Source organism: Apium graveolens, chromosome 3 (genome assembly GCF_009905375.1).
Source record: "Apium graveolens cultivar Ventura chromosome 3, ASM990537v1, whole genome shotgun sequence".
NCBI lineage: Eukaryota > Viridiplantae > Streptophyta > Magnoliopsida > Apiales > Apiaceae > Apium > Apium graveolens.
This window is the reverse complement of record NC_133649.1, coordinates 269,383,615-269,408,258: the sequence shown is the minus strand read 5'-3', so window position 1 is coordinate 269,408,258 and position 24,644 is coordinate 269,383,615.

The window sequence follows — 24,644 nt, the reverse complement described above, 5'->3', positions numbered from 1 at the left end:
ATTTCGAATCAAACCCAAAAAATTTAACAAAGGATCTCGCCTGATTTTGATTTATGGGATTATTAGAAAGGTTGCCACACATTGAATTGGGGAAATTTTTTGGTATAAAAATTTGAAATATTTGACATCTTTTATTTTAAATTATGTCGAGTTTATAAATATTAGCTTAAACTTGTACGATGATGGAGGGATCCCGTTATTATTAATATGTTTTAAATTTTTATTTATTTAATCATGTAAAAAAATTAATTTTAATACTTTTATGTAAATATATAATTATTATATATTTGTGATAAAAATAATTAGAAAGAAGGGGTGTTTATAATTTAATATGATAAATTATGCTTATAGTTTAGAAGAACAAGGAAATTGTGTCTAATAATAGTTGAGCAATTTAGTAATTTAATAGATATAAGATATCATTTACTTTTTAATTTTTTTATTAACCAAAATACGAGAATAATTGTTAACCAAATTATACCATATTTCAGTTATTATAATTTAATATAAATGTCTGATTTTAAAAACTCATTTATAAATATATCTCATTTATAAATATATCCCATATCTAAAATTTCTTGTATTTTTAAACCAACAATAATTAGCTTCACACCTACATAGATTTACATGACATTTATAACCTTTATTATCCACGAAAAGGATGAAATTTTTTGCTGTTGTTAATTACTTATAGTATTGATTGGAGGATTAAATTTTCGTAAATACAAGAAATTGGTACAATGTAAAAAAGGCACTAACTGCTCCGATTGATAAAAAATGATTATAAATCAAATATTCAAGAATTTATAATTGAAAAATATCAGGGGCACCAAATTGGTTCCCAAAAAAAATTACAAAATGCCAAGTGTCAAATTCTTTATAATCTGTCAGATTTAAAATTGAGGAAAACTTAAGTACTAAAAAATAACAAACAGATTTACTATTATTGAAATCGAAAATTACCATCATTTTTAGTATTGCAGACCCTAGTTTGTGGCTATAAACGTAAAGTTTTTTCTTTACTATTATCATCAAATCAATTAAAAATATTCGATAATAAAATCATGTTTGTGTTAAAATATAATATTTAGATCTTTTTATAATGTGTGATTAAAAGTGTATTTATAGTGTTTAAATGGTTCTTCTAAATGGGCTCTATACTAGGTGGGCCTATACCCAACATTCAGTCCCCTTTTAAAAAAAGATATTTAGATGTTTTAGTTATAAACTTTTATATGGGAGAGTTTTTTTTTCTTTTTGTATAATGAAGAATAGAAATGTTAAAAAAATTGAAAAATACATTCATTTTCTAAATTGAGAGCCTGTAGCTCTTGGCGACACTTAACATGACCTGAGTTTTGTGAGGTTGTTGAGCTGCACGTAATGATATCTATCGATGAATTTTATGCAATGTTCATAATATAAAAGGCTCTAGCCGCTTCTGCTTTTGTTGTTGGTGGGCAAAGTGGAAGTAGGTCCTGAAACTTGATCCAAAATTACTGCTTCTATTTGTGAAGTTTTTGGTAGTGGAGTTTTTAAAGCCTAATACAACCTTGCTGAAAGGTAAGGATAGGAAGAGGAATCGAGATGGGTATCTTCACGTTCTTACCAAAAAAGAATTTCAGGGAGCATGTAACGTGTCCAAGTTCTGAGAGAGTGGATTTGGCTTCTAAGACTGAATTTGTGCTTGAGCGACTGCTAAATTTGAAGTTGTTGTTGAAATTGCTGGAGTCGGGTTTAAGTGGTGCAAGGATTATGTTGGCTGTATTCTTTTTCTGTATTTCTTTTTCATGGGATAGTCTTGTTTTGATATTATTTTTGTTGATGTGGCTCTTGGTTGAAGCTTTTTTGACTTTCATTCTTTTTGTTCTTACATTGTCAATGGAGGTGTTGAGGCTTTGCACCATGTTGATGTGGTTGATCTGTCCGAAACTTCAAAACTGCAACGTGAAGTTCTTGATCTAGTGATTTTGAATTTCAAATTTGAGGAAAATTCCTCTACTTTGTTGGCCGAGGAGATGGTCGTGGATGAGAAGGCTTTTAACCTGTTAGCTGATAACTTGGGATTGGTAACCGAGTGTGAATTTTTAAGTGCAGATGTGAAGGTATTACTGAGGTGCATTTTCCTTGAATTTTATTCTATTGACTTGCAGAACAAAGTCGGCAGTAGGAGTGGTTCTTCGCACCATCTCGAAGATGTTGGCGTATGAGTTGATATCCTAAGAAATGCCTCTTGGAGGCTTTTGTAATCTTCTTTTCTTCAATCTAAGTCTTTTGAGTTAAGTTTTGATGGTTAAATATATTGCCTTTACTTGTTTCTATTTTTTCTTAATTGCTGCTATCGGTTCCCTTTACTTTGTACTTTCTCTTCTTATTTTGTTTTTTTACCGAATGAGTTGGAGAATTTGTTGAACTGGGGTGAAGCAGTTGAGGTTGTCAATGTCTCGAAGTTTTGTTATGAGGTTCGTGAGCTGAAAGCTGCAAAGTCGGACCTTGAGAAGGCCTCTGTGAGTTTGAAGAAGGAGAAACACATTCGGAAGAACTTCTACTTAATTTATTTCTATTTCAAGTTACCTTTTCAGGAGGCCTTGCAATATGGCCTTGATGATTTTGTCATTTTTTTAACTTTCCTTGAGCTAGACTGTATGTTAAATGCAAGTAAGTTTGGAGGTCTCGCGAAATTTACTTGTATGCGTAGTAGGTGAATGAGTTGATTGAGTTGTATAGGTCACTTGATGAGAATGGGAAAGTAATGACCGCGTTGGATTGATGAATTTATGAGGTGATTGACTTAAGTTTTGACCTTTTTAATGCGTTAAGAGTTGAACTTATTTGCACTCGTGAAGAGATTTTTCATGTACACTCGTCACATGTAAAGATCTTTGAGCTCATTTCCACGAGCTCTTTTGAGCATGTTGGAGAGTGAGTAGTCTTTGAGGTGCATGAGGCCTTTGTATTTTCTTGTGGAGAGGTCGCATAATTCGTTATTCGCGGCTTTTTTGGAATCGCTCTTGGCGAGATTTTTTTAGACTAGCTCTAGGCAAAAATTTCTGGATTCACTCTTGATGAGGTCGAATGAAGCGAAATCAAATCGGGGAGGTCTCTGGATTCACTCTTGGAGAGGTCTCTGGATTCTCTCTTGGCAAGGTGTTCTCAGACTCGCTCTAGGCGAAGTCGATGAAGCCGAATGAGGACGGCGAGGTCTTTTGGTTTCGCTCTTGGCGAGGTATTTTTAGACTTGCTCTAGGTGAACTCGATGAAGCCGAATAAAGTTAGGAAAGTCTTTTGGATTCGCTCTTGGCGAGGTCGATGAAGTGGTAAATTATTTTGGGTTCGCTTTTCGCGACGTCGAACAAAGCTGAATAAAGTCGGAGAGCTCTTTAGATCCGCTCTTGGCGATGTATCTTTTGGAGAATTATTTGGATTCGCTCTTGGCGACGACTTTGGATTCGCTTTGGCGAGGTATTTGGATTCTCTCTTAGAGAGGACTTTGGCTTCGCTTTCGCGAATTTTTTGTATTCACACTTGACGATGATTTTGGATTCACTTTTCGTAAGTTTTTGGATTCACTATTGGCGAGGAATTTGGATTCGCTTTTAGCGAGTTTTTTGGATTTTCTCTTGGCGAAGACTTTCGATTCAGCTTTCGCGAGTTTTTTGGACTCTCTTGGCGAATGATTTTGGATTTGTTTTGTGCGAGTTTCTGGACTGGCTATTTGCGAGGATTTTGGATTCGTGCTTCGCGAGGAGTTTTTAAGTGTAGAACAAAATACATAATATCTTGATGAAGTTGAAGAGATCTAATGTACGCGAGAAGTGTGAGCTATTAAGTTATTTCATGGAGTTATGAATCGTCAGAATCTTTTAAGTATAATACTCTATTTGAGGTAAGCGGGGTCTGAGGTGTCTCCGAGGTACATGAGGTCTTTGGACTCGTACCTGGTGATGTTTTTGGATTCGCTCTTCGCGAGTAATTTGAATTCGCTAGATGCGAGGTGTTTTCGATTCGCACTTGGCGAAGACTTTGGATTCATATTTGGCTGATGTCTTTGGATTCGCTTTCGCGAGGCATTTTTGAATTCGCTTTTAGCGAGGATTTTGGATTCGCTTTCGGCGAGGATTTTAGATTCGCTTTCGTGAGGCATTTTTGAATTCGTACTTGGCGAATATTTTGGATTCGCTTTTCACGAGGCATTTTTGGATTCGCACTTGGAGAGGACTTTAGATTCATAGTTAGAGATCTCTTTGGATTCGCTTTCGTGTGGCATTTTTGAATTTGCACTTGGACGAGGATTTTGGATTTACATTTGGCGATGTCTTTGGATTCACTTTCGCGAGACGTTTTTGGATTCGCACTTGGAGAGGATTTTAGATTCGTACTTGGAGAAGATTTTTGATTCGCTATTCGTGAGGTGTTGGACTTCAAGAAGTATTTAAAGCATAGAACTGATTCAAGTCATGTGACACGTATTGATGAAGTTGGTGAAGACTAATGCTTTGTGAAGATGGTGATGTCAACGAAGTGAGACATTTGAAATAGAAGTTTGATAAAATTTATGAATGTTAAAGCTGACTTGGAATGATTTGAAGTTGTTCTTAGATTGAGCCCTTGTTCGTATAGACCTTGATGCTCCCATTACGTAATTATTTTTTTATTTTTTATAGAGTATTATTGGCACTGAGCTTCCTTGTTACATTATTTGTGAATCCGCTTCCAAGTTTAAGGCTTCTTTAGGTGTATGTTACTTCAAACGTTAAGGGTCGTTGAGCCATTGAGGTCTTCGAGGCGGTATGTGTCGGGCTCTTTCAGACAAGTGAAGTGGTGTCTTTGAACTGGTTGAGCCGTCAGAGGAGTCGTGAAGTCGGCTCTTTCAGACAAGTGAAATGGTGCCTTTGAACTGGTTGAGCTGTTCGAGGAGTCGTGAAATGGGCTCTTTCAAATAAGTGAAGTGGTGCCTTTAAACTGGTTGAGCCATTGAGGTCTTTCAGACGGTTGTGTCGGGCTCTTTTCTAGTTTGGTGCTCATATGATAAACGTTCTTTTGATATGTTAAACTCCTCTCGCGAGTCTCAAACTTTAGCGAATTCTCTTTCCGCTAGCATAGTTTTATGATGAGAAATAAGACAATTGATCATTGTACATGTTCCGTGTCTTCCTGGTATTCGTAGTATTTGTTTCTTCATTGGGATTCATGAGACTTGGTGGGTTACATTAAAGATCTGTTTTGAGGATGGTGACGATCATTACTCTGCTATTGAGCTTCATAAAGTCACGTACCTTTTGGGGTCTGGGAAGCCAGTGCCCTTTTGGTGGGGGCCTCCCTTATATTTTTGACCCCTTCGAGGTACGAGGGAACATTTGTCTTTTACTTGTAGAGGAGGATGATTGTTGCACCGACCTCATTTATATTTTATCATTCTATTATTATGCAGAAGATATTGTCATCACAAAGAATGATCATAATACTTACCCGCTCATTGACTTCAGAGATTTGTAGGCTTGTATATTGCCGCAAGTTTAGTCTCTACTCAAATATTTTCGTAGTTATTTGAAGTTATATGGGGCTCTTTTTGGAGACCACTTCAAGGAGGGAACTATGTATGGACTTAGGCGCTCATGTTGTTTGAGTAATTGATAGTTAACTCTTCAATCATACTCGGTATATCGTCCATCTCAGTTTTGAAGTGATTCAGCTGGTGCTTCGCTACTTCTGAATGCTCGTAGAAAGTCATTCGACCCTTGACGAGGTGGACGAAGCCTGAAGACTCAGTGAAGCTACCAGGCTGGCCCGTAGTAGGTACTTTATTAGGAGACTGTTGAACCACATGGAAGTCGGACTCTTCAGGCATGTTGAGAAGTGGTACTTTGCCTATACAAAGTGATTCGACCCTCGATGAGGTAGACGAAGTCTGAAGACTTAGTGAAGTCACAAGACTGGTCTGTAGAAAGTTTTTTTATTAGATACGATTGAACCACATGGAGGTTGGTCTCTTCAGGCGTGTTGAGAAGTGGTACTTTTCCTTCTGTTTACTTATCTTTTGCTTTACTTTCGTTTCAATCGTGTTTAAAAAATATTTTTTCTTTTCTTGAAGACGTAAGCCGATGTTTACTTTTGGCGACTGCCTTACCTCTTTTTTTACTGTTGGAGCTTGATGAGCTACTTGTAGTAGATGTTTATGTAGGATTAACAGGCCTTCTATTTTTGTTGGCACCATGATTGTTTTGGAGATCTTTTTCTGTGGAGTTCTTATTTCTTGTAGTCCTTGTTGGCTTTTGTTGGCATTTTTTTGGAGTTGTAGTTGAAGATGGTACTATCTTATATGCTTTGTAAAAATGAACATGTTTGTATGTATATAAGTACTTTTAAAATTGAAATATGATGAGTGAAGTGTGTGATTTTAAATTTTAGAACTCCAAAAGATATGCTGGGAAAATTTTATGCATGATATGATAGATATGAGAAAAGAAAACATGAATTATCTCGAGATAGGCTTCAATTATGAAACAAAGAGAGATTACATATGTCGACTTACTTCATAATCTTCCTTTATGGGAACGAAATTATAAAAGGGAACTTGATTACATAAACTTACTTATATCATGACTTAACAATTTAAAATGAGATTTTGTTGTGGAGCGTTCATGGGTTGAACTATTTGAGGTGGATGGCGTTCCAGGAATTTATTACCGGAGTTTTATCAAAGTGAGAGGGGCGATAGGTGCCAGAACTGGTGACTTTTGTGATCCTGTATGGTTGTCATACATAAGTGATGATGTCAAAAATTACTGAAGAAAACAATATCATTAGTGTCCCTGATCATGGTATGAAGCAAAGCTAAATGGATATTTGATCTAAGGAGAATAATGAACTGTTACTTTTGGTAATCTATTAAGCTTGGGGTTAGTCTTGTTAACAGGCATGAATGTGTGTTAAGCAATCTTCTCACCAATTGGGAGAGATTGCTGTGCAAGATAAACCTGTACTTTAACAAGACTAAAATATTTTGTCAATCCTAAGTAAGTTATATTGTGATCTTAATCTGTATTTTATACTTGTAACATTTATAGTCTGTAAAAATGTCAAAGGAGTAGACTGAAGTCTTTTTCTTTAAACAGTGTTAAGCCTAAGAATTCTATCTGAAAGAAGATCAAGAAGATCATGCCTCAGAAGAATTATAAAGAAGCTTGGAGTTGAATAAAGTTGTTTTAGGAAAAATACTCTAAGTCAAGATCTCTACAAGTCACGGATTTAATGTTATAGTGAAGTTATTCGAGAACTCCAGAATGGCTTATAGAGAAGTCAGGAAAACTACTAAAGAACTCAGAGAGATATGACAAGTCAAGAAGACATGAAGATTGGAGATATCGACAAGTTATTTCTTCACTAGAAAACTCAGAGTTATCGATAAGTCTAAGTCTACTAGAGAACTCAGAGATATCGATAAGTCAAAATTCACTAGAGAACTCTAAGTTATCGACAAGACAAAGTGAAGACATGATGCTGAGAGATCTCGACAAGCTAAAGTTTCATTCGAGAACTCAAAGACCTCTATAAGTCAAACTCACTAGAGCATTAGAGATCTCGATAAATCATTTTACTTATCGAGATGTCAAGATCTTTATGTGCCTAAACTGGAGATCTCGAGTAAAATTCTCAAAGTACAGAATCACAGACCAGTTCAATATCCAAGATTAACAATCAACAAACAATCCAACCAGCTGGATTGACAAGTCTACAAAAAGCAGCTTGAAGAATGTGCAAGATCAATGGTAAAGATTAACTAACAAAGGAAGATCAAAGTGAACACATGATGCTAAAGATATGCTAAGCCAGAAATGAAAGATATACTTTTCTGTAAATAGAAATGACAAGTGATAGTTTAGAAAAGCTAATAGCATGTCTTATTGTACACTGTGTAAACCAGCAGTTAACTAAGTTATAAAGTTAACACTGGTCATTTAGTCAGTTGTAACAATTTAGATCAAATTTCTTGTAACACTCTCAAGGAGAAGCTAAGCTCTTTATCAACAAAGAGCCTAGAAATTTTGTAGCAAAACAATCTTAATTTTAATATAAAATTAAGTGAGTTTTGAAGATCTGTGTTCTTTATTTTCTGCAAGCTTAAATTCTACATGAACACATTTCATTACAAGATTTAGTTTACTTTGTTCACCCATAATTCAAAAAAAGCACAAAAACAGTAAAACACATTCACCCCCCCTTCTGTGTGTTATTCATTTCCTAACAAGTGGTATTAGAGCAAAATCTGAAAGTAAACAGATTCAAGATCTTGGAAGAATGAGTACGCAGAAAATTAGTAGCATCAAAATTCCTACCTTTGACAAATCTAACTACACTCTTTGGAAAAAGAAAATGATGCTGTTTATCAGGATGGCCAATCCACTCTACATTCCCTCAAGAATGGACCCTTCATTCCTACGGTTAGAGTTGAGGAATCTACAGATGGCGACATGGTTATCCCAGCTCATTATGCTCCAAAAGATTCTGTTGAGTATTCTGATCCTGAAAAAGAGAAAGTTTCCCTGGATAACAGCTTGTAATTAATATTGATCGAGTCACTTGACAATGTGATGTACAACAATATTATCAACTGTGACACTGCCAAGCAAATATGGGAAAAGATTGAGATACTCTGTGAGGGAACTGAGGAAGTTAGGTCAAACCAAAGAAGAATACGGATTTCACAGTATGAGGGTTTTATGGCAAAGCCAAAGGAAAGCATTACTGATGTGTTTGAAAGATTCAATAAGCTGATAAATGACTTGTAGCTTCATGACAAATACTATAAAGCTGAGAAGTGAACCTAAAGTTCTTGCTTACTCTCCCTGATCATTTGGAACAGAAAATCTCAGCAATCGGGGAAGGGAGAGACTTGAGCTGAATAACTCTTGAAGTTCTATATGGAATTCTCAAAACATATGAACTAGAGATGATTCAAAGGTAATCATTGAGATCTGGTCAAGGACATGTTGTGGATGGCTCAAGTGCTTTAATTGTAAATGAAATCCAAACATCCAATGATGAACCAAGATCTCAAACTCCAGTTGCCTCAACAAGTGAGCAAAGAACAAATGATTCACAGGAGCAAGTCATTCTGGAATTTGAAAAATATGAGTTCTATACTCTTGAAGAACTGGATGAGCTAGATTAGTCAATGGCTTATTTGGCTAGAAAATTCTCTAACATTAGAGTAAAGAAGCCAAAATACTTCAAGAGTAAAGGACAGTCTTTCAACAAAGATAGCAGCTGGAAGGAAAAAGGGAAATACAATTCTGATAGTAGGAACGGCTACAAAACTGGATCTGTTGACAGATCTAAGATAAGGTGCTTCAATTGTGATGAACTAGGCCACTTTGCTATTGAATGCAGGAAACCCAAGAAGGTAAGAAAGATAAAGCTTATCTTGAACTTGAAGCAAAGTATGAAGCTCTTATGAGGAAACAGCAAAGTAACGCTTATATTGCAGAAGGTAAAAGTTGGGATGACTCTGAAAATGATGAAGATGAAGAATTTGGTAACAATGCACTCATGGCCTTGGAGCAAGGAGAATCATTCTCATCCAAATCACAGGTACCAACTCTTACCACCACTGATTTAAATGTGAATCAATATAAGGAAACTGTTGAAAAGATGAGTACAGAAATGTTTCACATTCATACAAGCATGGTGGCTGTAAATGAAGAAGTGAGCAGACTGACAAAAATGAATGAGAAGCTTGAGAATGAAAAACAAGGAACTAAATTGTTGATAGTAGAGCTTTAAGCCCTAAAATAAGAAAATGGTTATCTGAAGAACAAGCTCAAGTGTGCAAATGAGATTGAGGCTGTGCTAAGGGAAAAACTGGAGAAAAATGAAGTAAAGTTGAAGTCCTTCAATAATGTATCTGAATTGGTTGGTCAGTACTATGAGAAAAACAAACCATGTGCAAACATTGCTATTAGTCTTGATTATGATGCTTTGAACAACAAAAAGAAAAACATAAGGGACAAAGGAAAAACAATAGAGAATGAAAATGTTCCAGCAATGCTGAAAAAGGTTGGGTCACCTGTGTTCAAGGCTTGTGAAGTAGACTTCAGTGAAGAAGAATTGATTATCAAGCAAGAAATTGCAGATGATGATAATGAAAAGAAAAATGCAAACTCAATTCAATCTTCTAAACCTGAAGAAAATCTCATGGACAATCAAAGCACCAAGATTCCTGTCAAAGAAATAAAGATTGAAGATGCAAGAAAGAAGAAGAAAAATAGAAATGGGAAAAAAGGGATAAACAAAAGCAATAATCTTACTTATATTGTAGATGCTCCTAGAAAGAAGTGTGAAAAATGTAGCTCTGCAAATCATTTAACTCACATTTGTAAAAAGGTTGTTAGCAAGCCAACTGAAGGAGCTCGCAAATACAATGAAGCAAATTCAAATGATCCCTACTCATTCTGTGATAAGTTTGACTGCATCTCTTGCAACTTGAAAGTGATGAAGAGTTGCTACAAACTGAGAGTAGACCTTAAAGAAACAAAAATTGGGTCTACATCAGATAGGGAAAATGCACAACAATCATTGAACTCTATTTTATCTGAAACAACTCACTCTACTTTTGCTAAATCAGTTAACAAGAAGAAAGTACCCAAAACTGCTTGGGTCACTAAACACACCTGAATCTCATTGTGTGCAGGGTAAAGTGAAGAAAGTCATATGGATCATTGACAGTGGATGTTCCAGACATATGACAGGTGATAAGGCTCTGCTATCACAGTTTGAGGAGAAAGCTGGTCCATTGGTGACCTTTGGATACAACAACAAAGGATTCACAGTGGGATATGGCAAGATTATTTTTAAAAATATTGACATTGATGATGTAGCACTAGTAGTTGGTCTTGAAGTGAATCTTCTCAGTGTTAGCCAATTTACAGAAAAAGGCTTTGAATTTTTATTCAACATAAAAGAATGCACTTTTATTAGCAAGAAAACTGGTGAAGTTGCTCTGAAAGGAGCAAGGAAAGGAAGCATGTTTGTTGCAGACTTGGACTCAACAAATAAGGATGATAGTTGCTGCTTCTACACCAAGGCATCAGAAGAACAAAGCAAGCTATGATATAAGAAGCTGTCTCACTTGAATTTCAAGGCAATTAACACCTTAGTCAAAAAGGAGTTAGTAAGAGACATGCCCAAACTGGAATTTGCTCAAGTTGAAGTTTGTGAAGCTTGTCTGAAAGAAAAAATGAAAAGATCTAGTCACAAGTCAAGTGCACCATTGCAACTTATTCACATGGACTTATTTGGGCCAGTGAATGTCTTATCAATTTCAAGGAACAAATATGCACTTGTGATGGTGGATGATTTCTCAAGATAAACTTGGGTAGAGTTCATGTATTCTAAAGATGAAACTGCACACATCATAATTGAGCACATCAGGAAGATAGAAAATTAGGCTGAAAATTACAATTGTGTGATAAGATTGAGAAGTGATAATGGAACAGAATTCAGAAATGCTACACTGAGTGATTTTTGCAAAGGCGTTATTCAAGAATTCTCAGCTGCCAGAACACGTCAACATAATGGAGTAGTTGAGAGAAATAACAAAACATTGGTTGAAGCTGCCAGGACAATGATGCAAGATGCCAAGTTGCTAACTAGTTTCTGGGAAGAGGCAGTTAACACTGCATGTTATACTCAGAACAGATATCTCATTAACAAGGCACATGTCAAGTCACCTTACTCAATCATGTCTAAACGAAAGCCTACTGTAAAGCATCTTCATGTGTTTGGAAGTAAGTATTACATTTTGAAAGACAACTCTGAATATGTGGGAAAATTTGACTCAAAGGTTTCTGAAGCAATTTTTCCGGGATATTCACTGGAAATAACAGCCTATAAAGTTTATGTGATTGATCAAAAGAAGATTATGGAGAGCACAGATGTGACCTTTGATGATGACAAATGTCCAGACTTGAAATGCCTTGATGATAATGAAGCTGAAGCCCTGACATTTGAAAACCTCAACATTGATAGTGACTATGATGGGGAGGATGAAGTTGATACACAACAGACATTAAATGAAGAGACTACTCAACATGAAAATCATGAAAATGGAAACTCATCTCAAACACCTGAATTTGAGAGCACAAACTCAGGGGGAGAAAGAGAAGAAGGATCCAGCAGTCATACCAGCAATGAAGAAAATAATGAAGGCCCAAGTCAACAAACTCATACAAGGAAGTGGGATATAAGTCACACTAGAGATGCAATTATTGGTGATCCTACTGCTGGTGTGAGGACTAGAAGTGCAACTGCTAATGAGTGCCTACATGCATGTTTTCTATCTCAATTAGATTCTAAGAAAATTGATGAAGCTCTACTGGATCCTGACTGGATATCTGCTATGCAGGAAGAGCTGAATCAGTTTGAAAGAAGCAAAGTTTGGAAGTTAGTTCCCGCATCAAAGAATAGAAGCATTATTGGAATAAAATGGGTGTTCAGGAACAAGATGGATGAAAATGGTGTAGTTACTAGGAACAAAGCAAGGTTGGTTGCAAAAGGTTACTCACAAGAAGGAGGAATTGATTATGATGAAACTTTTGCTCCAGTTACACGACTTGAAGCAATAAGATTTTTTCTGCACATTTGAATTTTAAAGTGTATCAAATGGATGTCAAGAGTGCCTTTCTGAATGGTGAGCTAGAAGAAGAGAGTATTATTGTCTGGAAACATCCAACAGCTATTTTTGCATTTAGCATGTCTTATTGTACAATGTGTAAACCAACAGTTAACTAAGTTATAAAGTTAACATTGGTCCTTTAGTCAGTTGTAACAATTTAGATCAAATTTCTTGTAACACTCTCAAGAAGAAGCTAAGATCTTTATCAACAAAGAGCCTAGAATTTTTTTAGCAAAACAGTTTTAATTTTAATATAAAATTAAGTGAGTTTTGAAAATCTGTGTTCTTTATTTTCTGCAAGCTTAAATTCTGCATGAACACATTTTATTACAAGATTTAGTTTACTTTTTTCACCCATAAACATTCAAAAAAAGCACAAAAATATTAAAACACATTCACCCCCCCCTCTGCGTGTTACTCATTTCCTAACAATGTTCCTTCCCTTGGAGCATAAATTTTGCTTTATTTGGAGGGCATTGAAGCTACAGCCTCCCTTAGCATTAGATCGTTTACCTTGATGCTTCTTGATTTTACTTTCATATTACAGAGCTTGGAGACTTTTTCCCTACAATTGGCTACTCTGGACTATATAAAGTCTCTGAGCTTTTCGAAGAGGTCATTATTCAGGCGTAACCCTTCTTCAGAATTCTATGGTTCGAGTCATCTTTAACAGCTAAATGTGAAAGCTCTCCGCTTTGGACTTTATGTTTAATCAAGTTCTTTAACTGGTAGCACCTTGTTATCATGTGCCATGTGTCATCGTGGTAGTTGCAGAACCTGGTGCTTGGAGGCCTATTCGGGTTCATGGGCCTCGGGGGCCTGTCCCCTGGGCCTTCCTTAAGTATAGCCAGTATATGGGCTTTGTTGATATTGAGCTTTACGAAGTCACGTTTTGCATGAGGTTTCTGAGTTGTCCGAGGTGGAGAAGGGCTTTTCTTATTTCTTTTCTTGATTTGGGAACTTTTGAGCTGACCTTTTATTAGTTCCACGACCTTGGTCAGCTTGTCGGCAGTCCCATTGTGCGGAGCTGTCCGAAGATGTTCGAGACCCCGGAGACCTGGACGATTGGATGCTTCCAACTGCCTTTTGTAATGTTATTTCGTTGCTTGATTTTTGCAGATAAAATCCAGCCTTGCTTATTAGCACTTGTTTTTCTTCCGAAGTAAAGAACATATGTTACATGAAGAATTTGGGAGGTGATAAACCTAACATCTAATCTATCCGGAGGCATTGTAGTCATAAGTACTAGAAAATAGTTATTTTTATATTCAATAATATTCATATGATTTATACATTATTTAAAAACTAACTATATGACATATTTATTGTTATTGAGGAAAAAAGATATAACGATAACATGGCTAATTTATTTGGACATATTATACAAAATTATATGTAAAGGTTTTAAAATATATTTGGAGTTTCAAGTTTGGATAAATGTTCAAGTTTTAATTTAAAAAATAGATAAATATTTAAGTTTAACACAAGCATTTGATGGATATAGTCAGTGTTCAAAAAATCGGTTGATTAACATATTAATCGAAGTTCGGGCTGATCCCGTCTCGATTAATCAAAAATCAGGTCAAATGACGTTTTTTTAAAAAAACTGTTAAAAGCTGATTGATTTTGGTCACAGATCGGCCAATTAGGTCAAAGGGTGAAAAATAAATAAAAACTATTTTTAAGAAAAAAATTGAAATTCAAAAAATTACTTATTATTTAATAATAATATATTGACTTATGTTGACTATCGTATGTTGTACAAGTCATGCCTGTGCTATAACAAGACTAAGTCAAATTGACAACCCTAAGTAAGTTGTATGATAATATAAGTTTGCATTTTGTATTATATCACTTAAGTCTGTAAAACTGTAAATAGATTAGACTGGAGTATTTTTCTGTAAATAGTGTCAAGCCTCAGAATAAACTCTGAAAGAAGATCATGAAGATCATGCCTCAGAGAAAGTGCAAAGAAGTTTGGAGTTGAATAAATCTTTTTTAGGAAAAACATTCTAAGTCAAGAAATCTACAAATCACAGATTAAGTCTTATAGAGAAGACATTCGAGAACTTCAGAATGACTTATCGAGAAGTCAAGAAAAGCTTATAGAGAACCCTCAGAGATATTGACAAGCCAAAATGAAGACATGAAGATTGGAGATATCGATAAGTCAAAATACTACTAGAGATCTCTGAGATATCGATAAGTCAAATTATCACTAGAGATCTCTGAGATATCGACAAGTCATTTTTTCACTAGAGAACTCAGAGATATCAATAAGCCAAAATGAAGACATGAAGATTGGAGACCTCGACAAGTCTAATTCTCTTATAGAGAACTCAGAGACTTCGATAAGTCAAAACAACTAGAGTAATAAGAGATCTCGATAAGCCATTATACTTATCGAGATGTCGAGTCCTCTATATGACAAACTGGAGATCTCAATATAAAAATAAAAGTACAAAATGGAGATCAGTTAAATATCCAAGATTATCAATCAAAAAACAACTCAATCACTAATTTGAAAAGTCTACAAAAGCAGCTTGAATAGTACAAGATCAAAGGCCAAAATTAACGGACAAAGTAAAGTCACAGACATGCACGATTTGCAAAGATACACTAAGCCAGAAATAGAAAGATTTAGTTATCCAAAAGTAGGGATTAATACATTCTATTACATGCTGTGTAAAATCAGTATTTACTGTTCTATAAAGTAAACACTGGATGCTTTGTTTAAGAGTAACAAGTTAGATCTAGAAAATCTAGTAACTCTCAAGAGAGAAGTTGAGTTCTTAACATACCAAGAACCCAGAAATTTGTAGCAAAACACTAGCTTGATTTTTATATAAAATTAAGTGAGTTTTGAAATCTGGTGTTCACTGTTTTTAGTTCAGTTAACATAATATTGTTATATTTCTTATCTGCTTTGTTCACCAAGTCTAAGTAAATTAAAAAACCATTAAAATTGTCTAAAACACATTCACCCCCCTTCTGTGTTGTATTCATTACCTAACAAGTGGTATCGGAGCAAAATCTGAAAGCAAACAGATTGAAGATCTTGGAAGAATGAATACACAGAAACTCGGCAGTATCAAAATCCCTACCTTTGACAGATCTAACTACACACTACGGAAAAAGAAAATGATGTTGTTCATCAGGATGGCCAATCCACTATACATTCAGATCCTCAAGAATGGGCCTTTTACCCCATGGTAAGAGTTGAGGAATCTATAAATGGAGACATGGTTATTCCAGCACATTATGCTCCTAAAGATCCTTCAGAATATACTGAGCCTGAAAAAGAAAAAGTCTCTCTAGATAGTGGCTTGCAGCTGATCTTTATAAAGTCATTTGGCAATGTAATGTACAATAATATTGTCAACTATGACACAGCCAAACAAATCTGGGAGAAAATAGAGATCTTATATGAAGTTAGGTCAAACCAAAAGAGGATTCTGGTTTCTCAGTATGAAGGGTTTATGGCCGAACCAAAAGATGGAATTACAGAACTTTTTGAAAGGTTCAACAAACTGATAAATGGCTTGCAGCTACATGATAAATATTATGAAGCTGAGGAGGTTAACCTAAAGTTTTTGCTAGCTCTTCCTGACCGTCTTGCACAAAAGATATCAACCATAAGAGAAGGAAAAGATTTAAGGAGAATGACTTTGGAAGTTCTATATGGAATCTTGAAAACTTATGAACTTGAGATGCTGCAAAGAAAGTCATTGAAAGCACATCATGGACATGTTGTTGATGGTTCAAGTGAAGATGAGCAAGATGATCAAGTTCCAGTTGTCCAAGCTATGGAACAAAAGAATAAAGGACCTAGAAGTAAGTTGTACTGGAGCTGGAGGAAGATGAATATTATACCTTGGATGAGCTAGATGAAATGGACCAACCCATGGCTTACTTGGTTAGAAAATTCTCCAATATAAGAGTCAAGAAGCCAAGGTTCTTCAAGAGCAAGGGACAATCTTCCAACAACAACAATTGGAAACCAAAAACTCAGTACAATTCAGTTAGCAAAGGTGCCTACAAAACATGATCCGTGGACAAATCAAAGATAAGTTGCTTCAACTGTGATGAGTTGGGTCACTTTTCTACTGAATGCAGAAATCCTAAAAAGGTGAAGACGGATAAAGCTTACTTAGAATTGGAAGAAAAGTATGAAGCTCTCTTGAAGAAACAGTTTAGAAAAGCTTATATTGTAGAAGGAAAGAGTTGGGATGACACTGATGTTGATGATGAGGATGAAGAAGTTCGAAACTATGCACTAATGGATTTTGAGCATGGAGAAACATCCACTTCAAAATCAAAGGTACCAACTCTAACCACCATTGATTTAAATGCTAGTCAATATAACGAGACTGTGGAAAAGATGAGTGTGAAGATGTTTCATATACACAGTAGCTTACTAGAAGCTACTAAGGAAGTAAGTAGGCTAACAAATGCTAATGATAAGCTTGAAAGTGAGAAGCAAAATATGGATCTACTGCTTGTGGATCTTGAGTCAGTCAATCAAGAGAATGAATATTTGAAAAACAAGCTGAAGTGTGCCAATGAGATTGAAGTTATGTTAAGAGGAAAGATTGAAAAGAATGAGGTGAAACTGAAATCAATATGGAATGCATCTAAGTCGGTTGGTCAGTACCATGAGAAGAACAAACCATGTGCTAACATAGCAATTGGTCTTGATTATGATGCTTTGAACAACAACAAGAAAGATGTTGGTGGTAAGGGAAAAGCAACAGAAAATGAAGATGTCCCAGCTATGATGTCAACATGTCAATTGTTGTATATATGGTGGAAAGTGACTCTTATAGGGTGCAAAGTGACTCAAATATGGTGAAAAATGACTTACATGGTTAATTATAACCAAAATTGACTTGTATGAATGTGGGACTAAGAGGTGGTAAAAGGATTTCTAATTGCATGTACATGATGTTACATAATTGTACCAATATATGATGACAAGTGACTCTTATAAGGTGCAAAGTGACTCTAATATGGCGAGAAGTCACTTACATGATTGATTAGAGCCAAAATGTGGCCCAAAATTGACTTGTACCAAAGGGGTACCAAAAGGTTGTTAAAGGATGTCTAATTTGAATGTACCTGATGTTAACATGTTAATTGTATCAATATATGGCGGCAAGTGACTCTTATAGGGTGCAAAGTGACTCTAATATGGTGAAAAGTGATTTACATGGTTGATTAGAGCCAAAATATGGAACACAATAAATATAACACCCTCCAAATCTGGGGTATAGATTTGGGGCATTATTAACAACAATTACCAACTAAACCTGCACAAGTGAAATATAAATATAATAATTACCCCGAACTATCACTACTCAGGATATTTTAAGGTCTGAGTTGAAAACAAGAACCACATACTACACTTTATTACAAACCCAAATAAATAAACCTGTCTCAAGAACTCTCTTTGTTACAAAACTTTATTCTATCTACAATCTCACCACTCAACTTTTATTCAAACTACACAAGACTTTTATTCAACCCAACATTACTACTTATCCTGTTACACCTGATCTGGCAATTCAAAGCTCTCTTCGGGAATGGGAAGGAACACTCTTGGTATAAGAGGGTCCCGTTGCTTGACTCGCTTCTTGACTATGCAGGTCCTGATGGGTTTCATTCTCTACCTTAACTATAAAACAATAGGAATAATAATAAAAGGGGATGAGCCAAAATTGCTCAACAAGCCTGTAACAATATATATAGTATAAGAGAGAAACAGGTGAACCAATTAGCTGCTGGTTGAAATAACCATCTGAATCTGTATAGGATAGTAATTTGCCAATGCTGGCGAGTACCAAATGAACAAGACTGGAAACAAGAACTAACATATGCACTATAACCTGCTGATCAGTCAGAATATAGTGCGGATCTATACCCAACTGCATAGACCCAACCAACATAAAGAGTACTCAGGCAACTATGGCCTATTAAATAATGGTCTGGGTAAAACCCAGCCCGTATAGTAACCATCCAATCCAAGGCTTAGCATCCGGAACAATCAGGAATGCTTTTGATATATCCCAACACCAGGATATACCAGAGTATATGTAACAAGGGTAAAAAGGATTGAAATATGAAAAGGGAATTCAATAAATTGGGTGAAATCAAGAATCGAAATGAAATTGAAACAAGCAATAATAAATGGGTAACAGTGTATATGAACAATGATTATCAAAGGTAACTGATACGATAAAAGGAAATATAAATCACTATTCTGAATTTAGAATAGGGGAAAAACTTGCCTTGCGCATACTTAACCTGGTTTAACTCACCGCCTTCTGTCCCTAGCTTGCTCTGCCTTGTTTCTGAGTCTAGGGGTCTTCGTTTCGCTCAAATCGGACTAACGGTTGAATTATTATAAATTAAACAAGATTTAATTAATTAATAATTAATTATAAATAAACAATCCTTAATTATATTTTTAAATAATTAATTAATAATTATTATATTTTAAAATAATTAATCCCTAATTATTAGGAATTATTATTATTTATTACAAATTATTATTACTTATTCGATCAAATCGATTATTTACAAATAATTAATCGATTTAATTAACCGATACGCTACTTATCGAATAACTACGAATTACTCGAATTATAAACCAACTTAATGATTAATCACTCGTATAACTACGAGCTACTCGCAATTCTCGCATAATTATCGAACTATTATATTATTATTGAAACTCATACGATTCGCTAATCAATTAGTTACCGATATTTAATTATACGCTATAAATAATTACCGCAATATTATTCGAATAACTATCGCTCGAATACTAATTCTAATTATCGAATTACTATTCGCATTATTAACTAGTTATTAGATTATTAATCATATCACTTAATTATTTCTAATTCTTATTTATTAATTAATTACCTAATTATTAATTAATTACCCAATTATTAATTAATTAGATAATTAATAAATAATTAGATAAATAATTAATTAAATAATTAATTTCGAATTTATAATTTAATAAAATAATTTAGAATTTAATAATACTATTTTTCAGAATTTAAAACTAATTTTTAATTAATTTTTAGAATTATTAAAAACTGATTTTAATTACTAAAATATAAAATAAATAATTAATTACTCAAAAACACAAAATCAGAACAGAGTTTGGGTTATGAAGGATCAAACCCGGGTCATTTCCGAGTTGCAAACCGGGTCGACCTCAGGTTAACGGGTCACGAAGCACAGCCGTCACCGTCCCAGAATCCGGTGACGACGACGGTTTCCGGCGAGGCGAAAACACTCGATTCTGGGCTCGTTCTTCTGCGGTTTCGAAGCACAGCAACACAACGACGCTCCCAGCACCTTCCTCCTCCTTCCCTCGTCCTCCTCTCGTCGAAACGTGGCCGGAAACACGAAGAACACGGCGGCGGCGTCGTTCTCCGGCGAGCACGAAACGGAAACCAACGAACGCGAAACCAGTGCCAATCGACTCCCTATCCGACGATCTAAACGTCTATGCTAACAGAATCATCAAACAATTAACAGAACTGCAAACCCGAATTCAAGAAATTAAACCCGAAAATACAAATTTCAATTCAATCAATCAACCATAAAAAACAATTACATAATCGAAAACTACAAATCATAAGCTTCAAAACGAGTACACAGACGCTCGATTTGGACTCCGGAATCACGATAAAAATCAGCTTTGATCCTCCTGCTCTGTTCTTCACAAACCCTAACCCTTTCTAATTTTCTTTTTATTTTTCTGATTTTTAATTATAATTAACTGATTTAATTAATAGTAAATCAGGTTTTTATATTTATGAAAATAATACCCCTAAGTAAAATTAAGGGTCTAATTAAACTCCTAATAAAAATATTTGACCCTAATTTTTATAATTTTTGGGTATTAATATTGAATTTTTAAATATCCAATAAATACAAAATAAATGCTAAAAATTCCCAAAAATTGTGAATATTACAAAAATACAAAGAAAAATGATATATGATAATTTCATGATCATATAAAAATAAAAATAAATTTTTTGTGGGGTTTTTGGTACCCGAAGGGGTCCGGAAAACGTCTAAGGGTTCAGAATAGCGATATGGTATAGGGCATCTTTAAATAAAATAGGGCCAATGATTTTGTTTGAAATACGGGCTTTTAAAACATAGTTTTGAGCTGTACGGGTTTTGATATAAAATATATAACTGACGATAAAATGCTCAATAAATATCCAAAGCACGTTTGGATCAAAACAGCCAACACATAACACATAGCAGTTAGGGGTTAATGACTTAACACATTTAATCACATAATAATACACATAATATATCATTATTATAATATAATACAAACGTAATTTCTCGGTCGTTATAACAAACTTGTATGAAAGTGGCATTAATAGGTAGTAATAGGATGTCAAATTGGATGCATATGATGTTTACATGTTAATTTTACAAATATATTGTTGAAAGTGACTCATATAGGGTGCAAAATGACTCTAATATGGTGAAAAGTGACTTACATGGTTAATTAGAACCAAAATGTGGACCAAAATTGACTTGTATGAATGTTGCACTAAGAGGTTGTAAAAGGATTTCTAATTACATGTACATGATGTTAACATGTTAAATGTACCAATATATGATGACAAGTGACTCATATAAGGTGCAAAGTGACTCTAATATGGTGAAAAGTCACTTACATGATTAATTAGAGCCAAAATGTGGCCCAAAATTGACTTGTAGAAAAGGGGTACCAAGAGGTGGTTAAAGGATGTCTAATTGCATGTACATGATGTTAACATGTTAATTGTATCAATATATGGTGGCGACTCTTATAGGGTAATATGGTGAAAAGTGACTTACAAGGTTGATTAGAGCCAAAATGTGGAACAAAATTAACTTATACGAAAATGGCATTAATAGGAGGTAAAAAGATGTCAAATTGGATGTATATGATGTTAACATGTTAATTGTTGTATATATGGTGGAAAGTGACTCTTATAAGGTGCAAAGTGACTATAATATGGTGAAAAGTGCCTTACATGGTTGATTAGAACCAAAATGTGGAACAAAATTGACCTGTGTGAAAGTGGAATTAAGAGGTGGTAAAAGGATGTCAAATTGGATGTATATTATGTTAACATATTAATTGTACAAATATATGGTGGAAAGTGACTCATATTGGGTGCAAAATGACTCTAATATGGTGAAAAGTAACTTACATGGTTAATTAGAACCAAAATGTGGACCAAAATTGATTTGTATGAATGTGGCACTAAGAGGTGGTAAAAGGATTTCTAATTTCATGTACAGGATGTTAACATGTTAATTGTACCAATATATGATGGCAAGTGACTCTTATAAGGTACAAAGTGACTCTAATATTGTGAGAAGTCACTTACATGTTTGATTAGAGCCAAAATGTGGCCCAAAATTGACTTGTAAGAAAGGGGTACCAAGAGGTTGTTAAAGGATGTATAATTGCATGTATATGATGTTAACATGTTAATTGTATCAATATATGGTGGCAAGTGACTCTAATATGGTGCAAAGTGACTCTAATATGGTGAAAAGTGACTTACACGGTTGATTAGAGCCAAAATGTGGAACAAAATTAACTTGTATGAAAGTGGCTTTAATAGGTGGTAAAGGATGTCAAATTGGATGTATATGATGTCAACATTTTAATTGTTGTATATATGGTGGAAAGTGACTCTTATAGGGTGCAAAGTGACTCTAATATGGTGAAAAGTGACTTACATGGTTGATTAGAACCAAAATATGGAATAAAATTGACCTGTATGAAAGTGGAACTAAGAGGTGGTAAAAGGATGTCAAATTTGATATATATGATGTTAACATGTTAATTATACAAATATATTGTGCAAAGTGACTCATATAAGGTGTAAAATGACTCTAATATGGTGAAAAGTGACTTACATGGTTAATTAGAACCAAAATCTGGACCAAAGTTGACTTGTATGAATGTGGCACTAAGAGGTGGTAAAACGATTTCTAATTGCATGTACATGATGTTAACATGTTAATTGTACCAATATATGATGGCAAGTGACTCTTATAAGGTGCAAAGTGACTCTAATATTGTGAGAAGTCACTTACATGTTTGATTAGAGCCAAAATGTAGCCCAAAATTGACTAGTAAGAAAGGGGTACCAAGAGGTGGTAAAAGGATGTATAATTGCATGTACATGATGTTAACATGTTAATTGTATCAATATATGGTGGCAAGTGGCTCTAATATATGGTGGCAAGTGACTCTTATAGGGTGCAAAGTGACTCTAATATGGTGAAAAGTGACTTACATGGTTGATTAGAGCGAAAATGTGGAACAAAATTAACTTATATGAAAGTGGCATTAATAGGTGGTAAAAGGATGTAAAATTGGATGTATATGATGTTAGCATGTTAATTGTTGTATATATGGTGGAAAGTGACTCTTATGGGGTGCAAAGTGACTCTAATATTGTGAAAAGTGACTTACATGGTTGATTAGAACCAAAATATGGACCAAAATTGTCTTGTATGAATGTGGCACTAAGAGGTTGTAAAAGGATTTCTAATTACATGTATATGATGTTAGCATATTAATTGTACCAATATATGGTGGCAAGTGACTCTTATAAGGTGCAGAGTGACTCCAATATGGTGAGAAGTCACTTAAATGATTGATTAGAGCCAAAATGTGGTCCAAAAATGACTTGTAAGAAAGGGGTACCAAGAGGTGGTTAAAAGATATCTAATTACATGTACATGATGTTAACATGTTAATTGTATCAATATATGGTGGCAAGTGACTCTTATAGGGTGCAAAGTGACTCTAATATTGTGAAAAGTGACTTACATGGTTGATTTGAGCAAAAATGTGGAACAAAATTAACTAGTATGAAAGTTGCATTAATAGGTGGTAAAAGGATTTTAAATTGGATGTATATGATGTTAACATGTTAATTATTGTATATATGGTGGAAAGTGACTCTTATAGGGTGCAAAGTGACTCTAATATGGTGAAAATTGACTTACATGGTTGATTAGAACCAAAATGTGGAACAAAATTGACCTGTATGAAAGTGAAATTAAGAGGTGGTAAAAGGATGTCAAATTGGATGTATATGATGTTAACATTTTAATTGTACAAATATATGGTGGAAAATGACTCATATAGGATGCAAAATGACTCTAATATGGTGAAAAGTGACTTACATGGTTAATTGGAACCAAAATATGGACCAAAATTGACTTGTATGAATGTGGCACTAAGAGGTGGTAAAAGGATTTGTAATTGCATGTGCATGATGTTAGCATGTTAATTGTACCAATATATGATGGCAAGTGACTCTTGTAAGGTGCAGAGTGACTCTAATATGGTGAGAATTCTCTTACATGATTGATTAGAGCCAAAATGTGGTCCAAAATTGACTTGTAAGAAAGGGGTACCAAGAGGTGGTTAAAAGATATCTAATTATATGTACATGATGTTAACATGTTAATTGTTTCAATATATGGTGGCAAGTTACTCTTATAGGGTGCAAAGTGACTCTAATATAGTGAAAAGTGACTTATATGGTTGATTTAAGCCAAAATGTAGAACAAAATTAACTAGTATGAAAGTGGTATTAATAGGTGGTAAAAGGATTTCAAATTGGATGTATATGATGTTAACATGTTAATTATTGTATATATGGTGGAAAGTGACTCTTATAGGTGAAAAGTGACTCTAATATGGTGAAAAGTGACTTACATGGTTGATTAGAACCAAAATGTGGAACAAAATTGACCTGTATGAAAGTGAAATTTAGAGGTGATAAAAGGATGTCAAATGGGATGTATATGATGTTAACATTTTAATTGTGCAAATATATGGTGGAAAGTAACTCATATAGGATGCAAAATGACTCTAATATGGTGAAAAGTGACTTACATGGTTAATTAA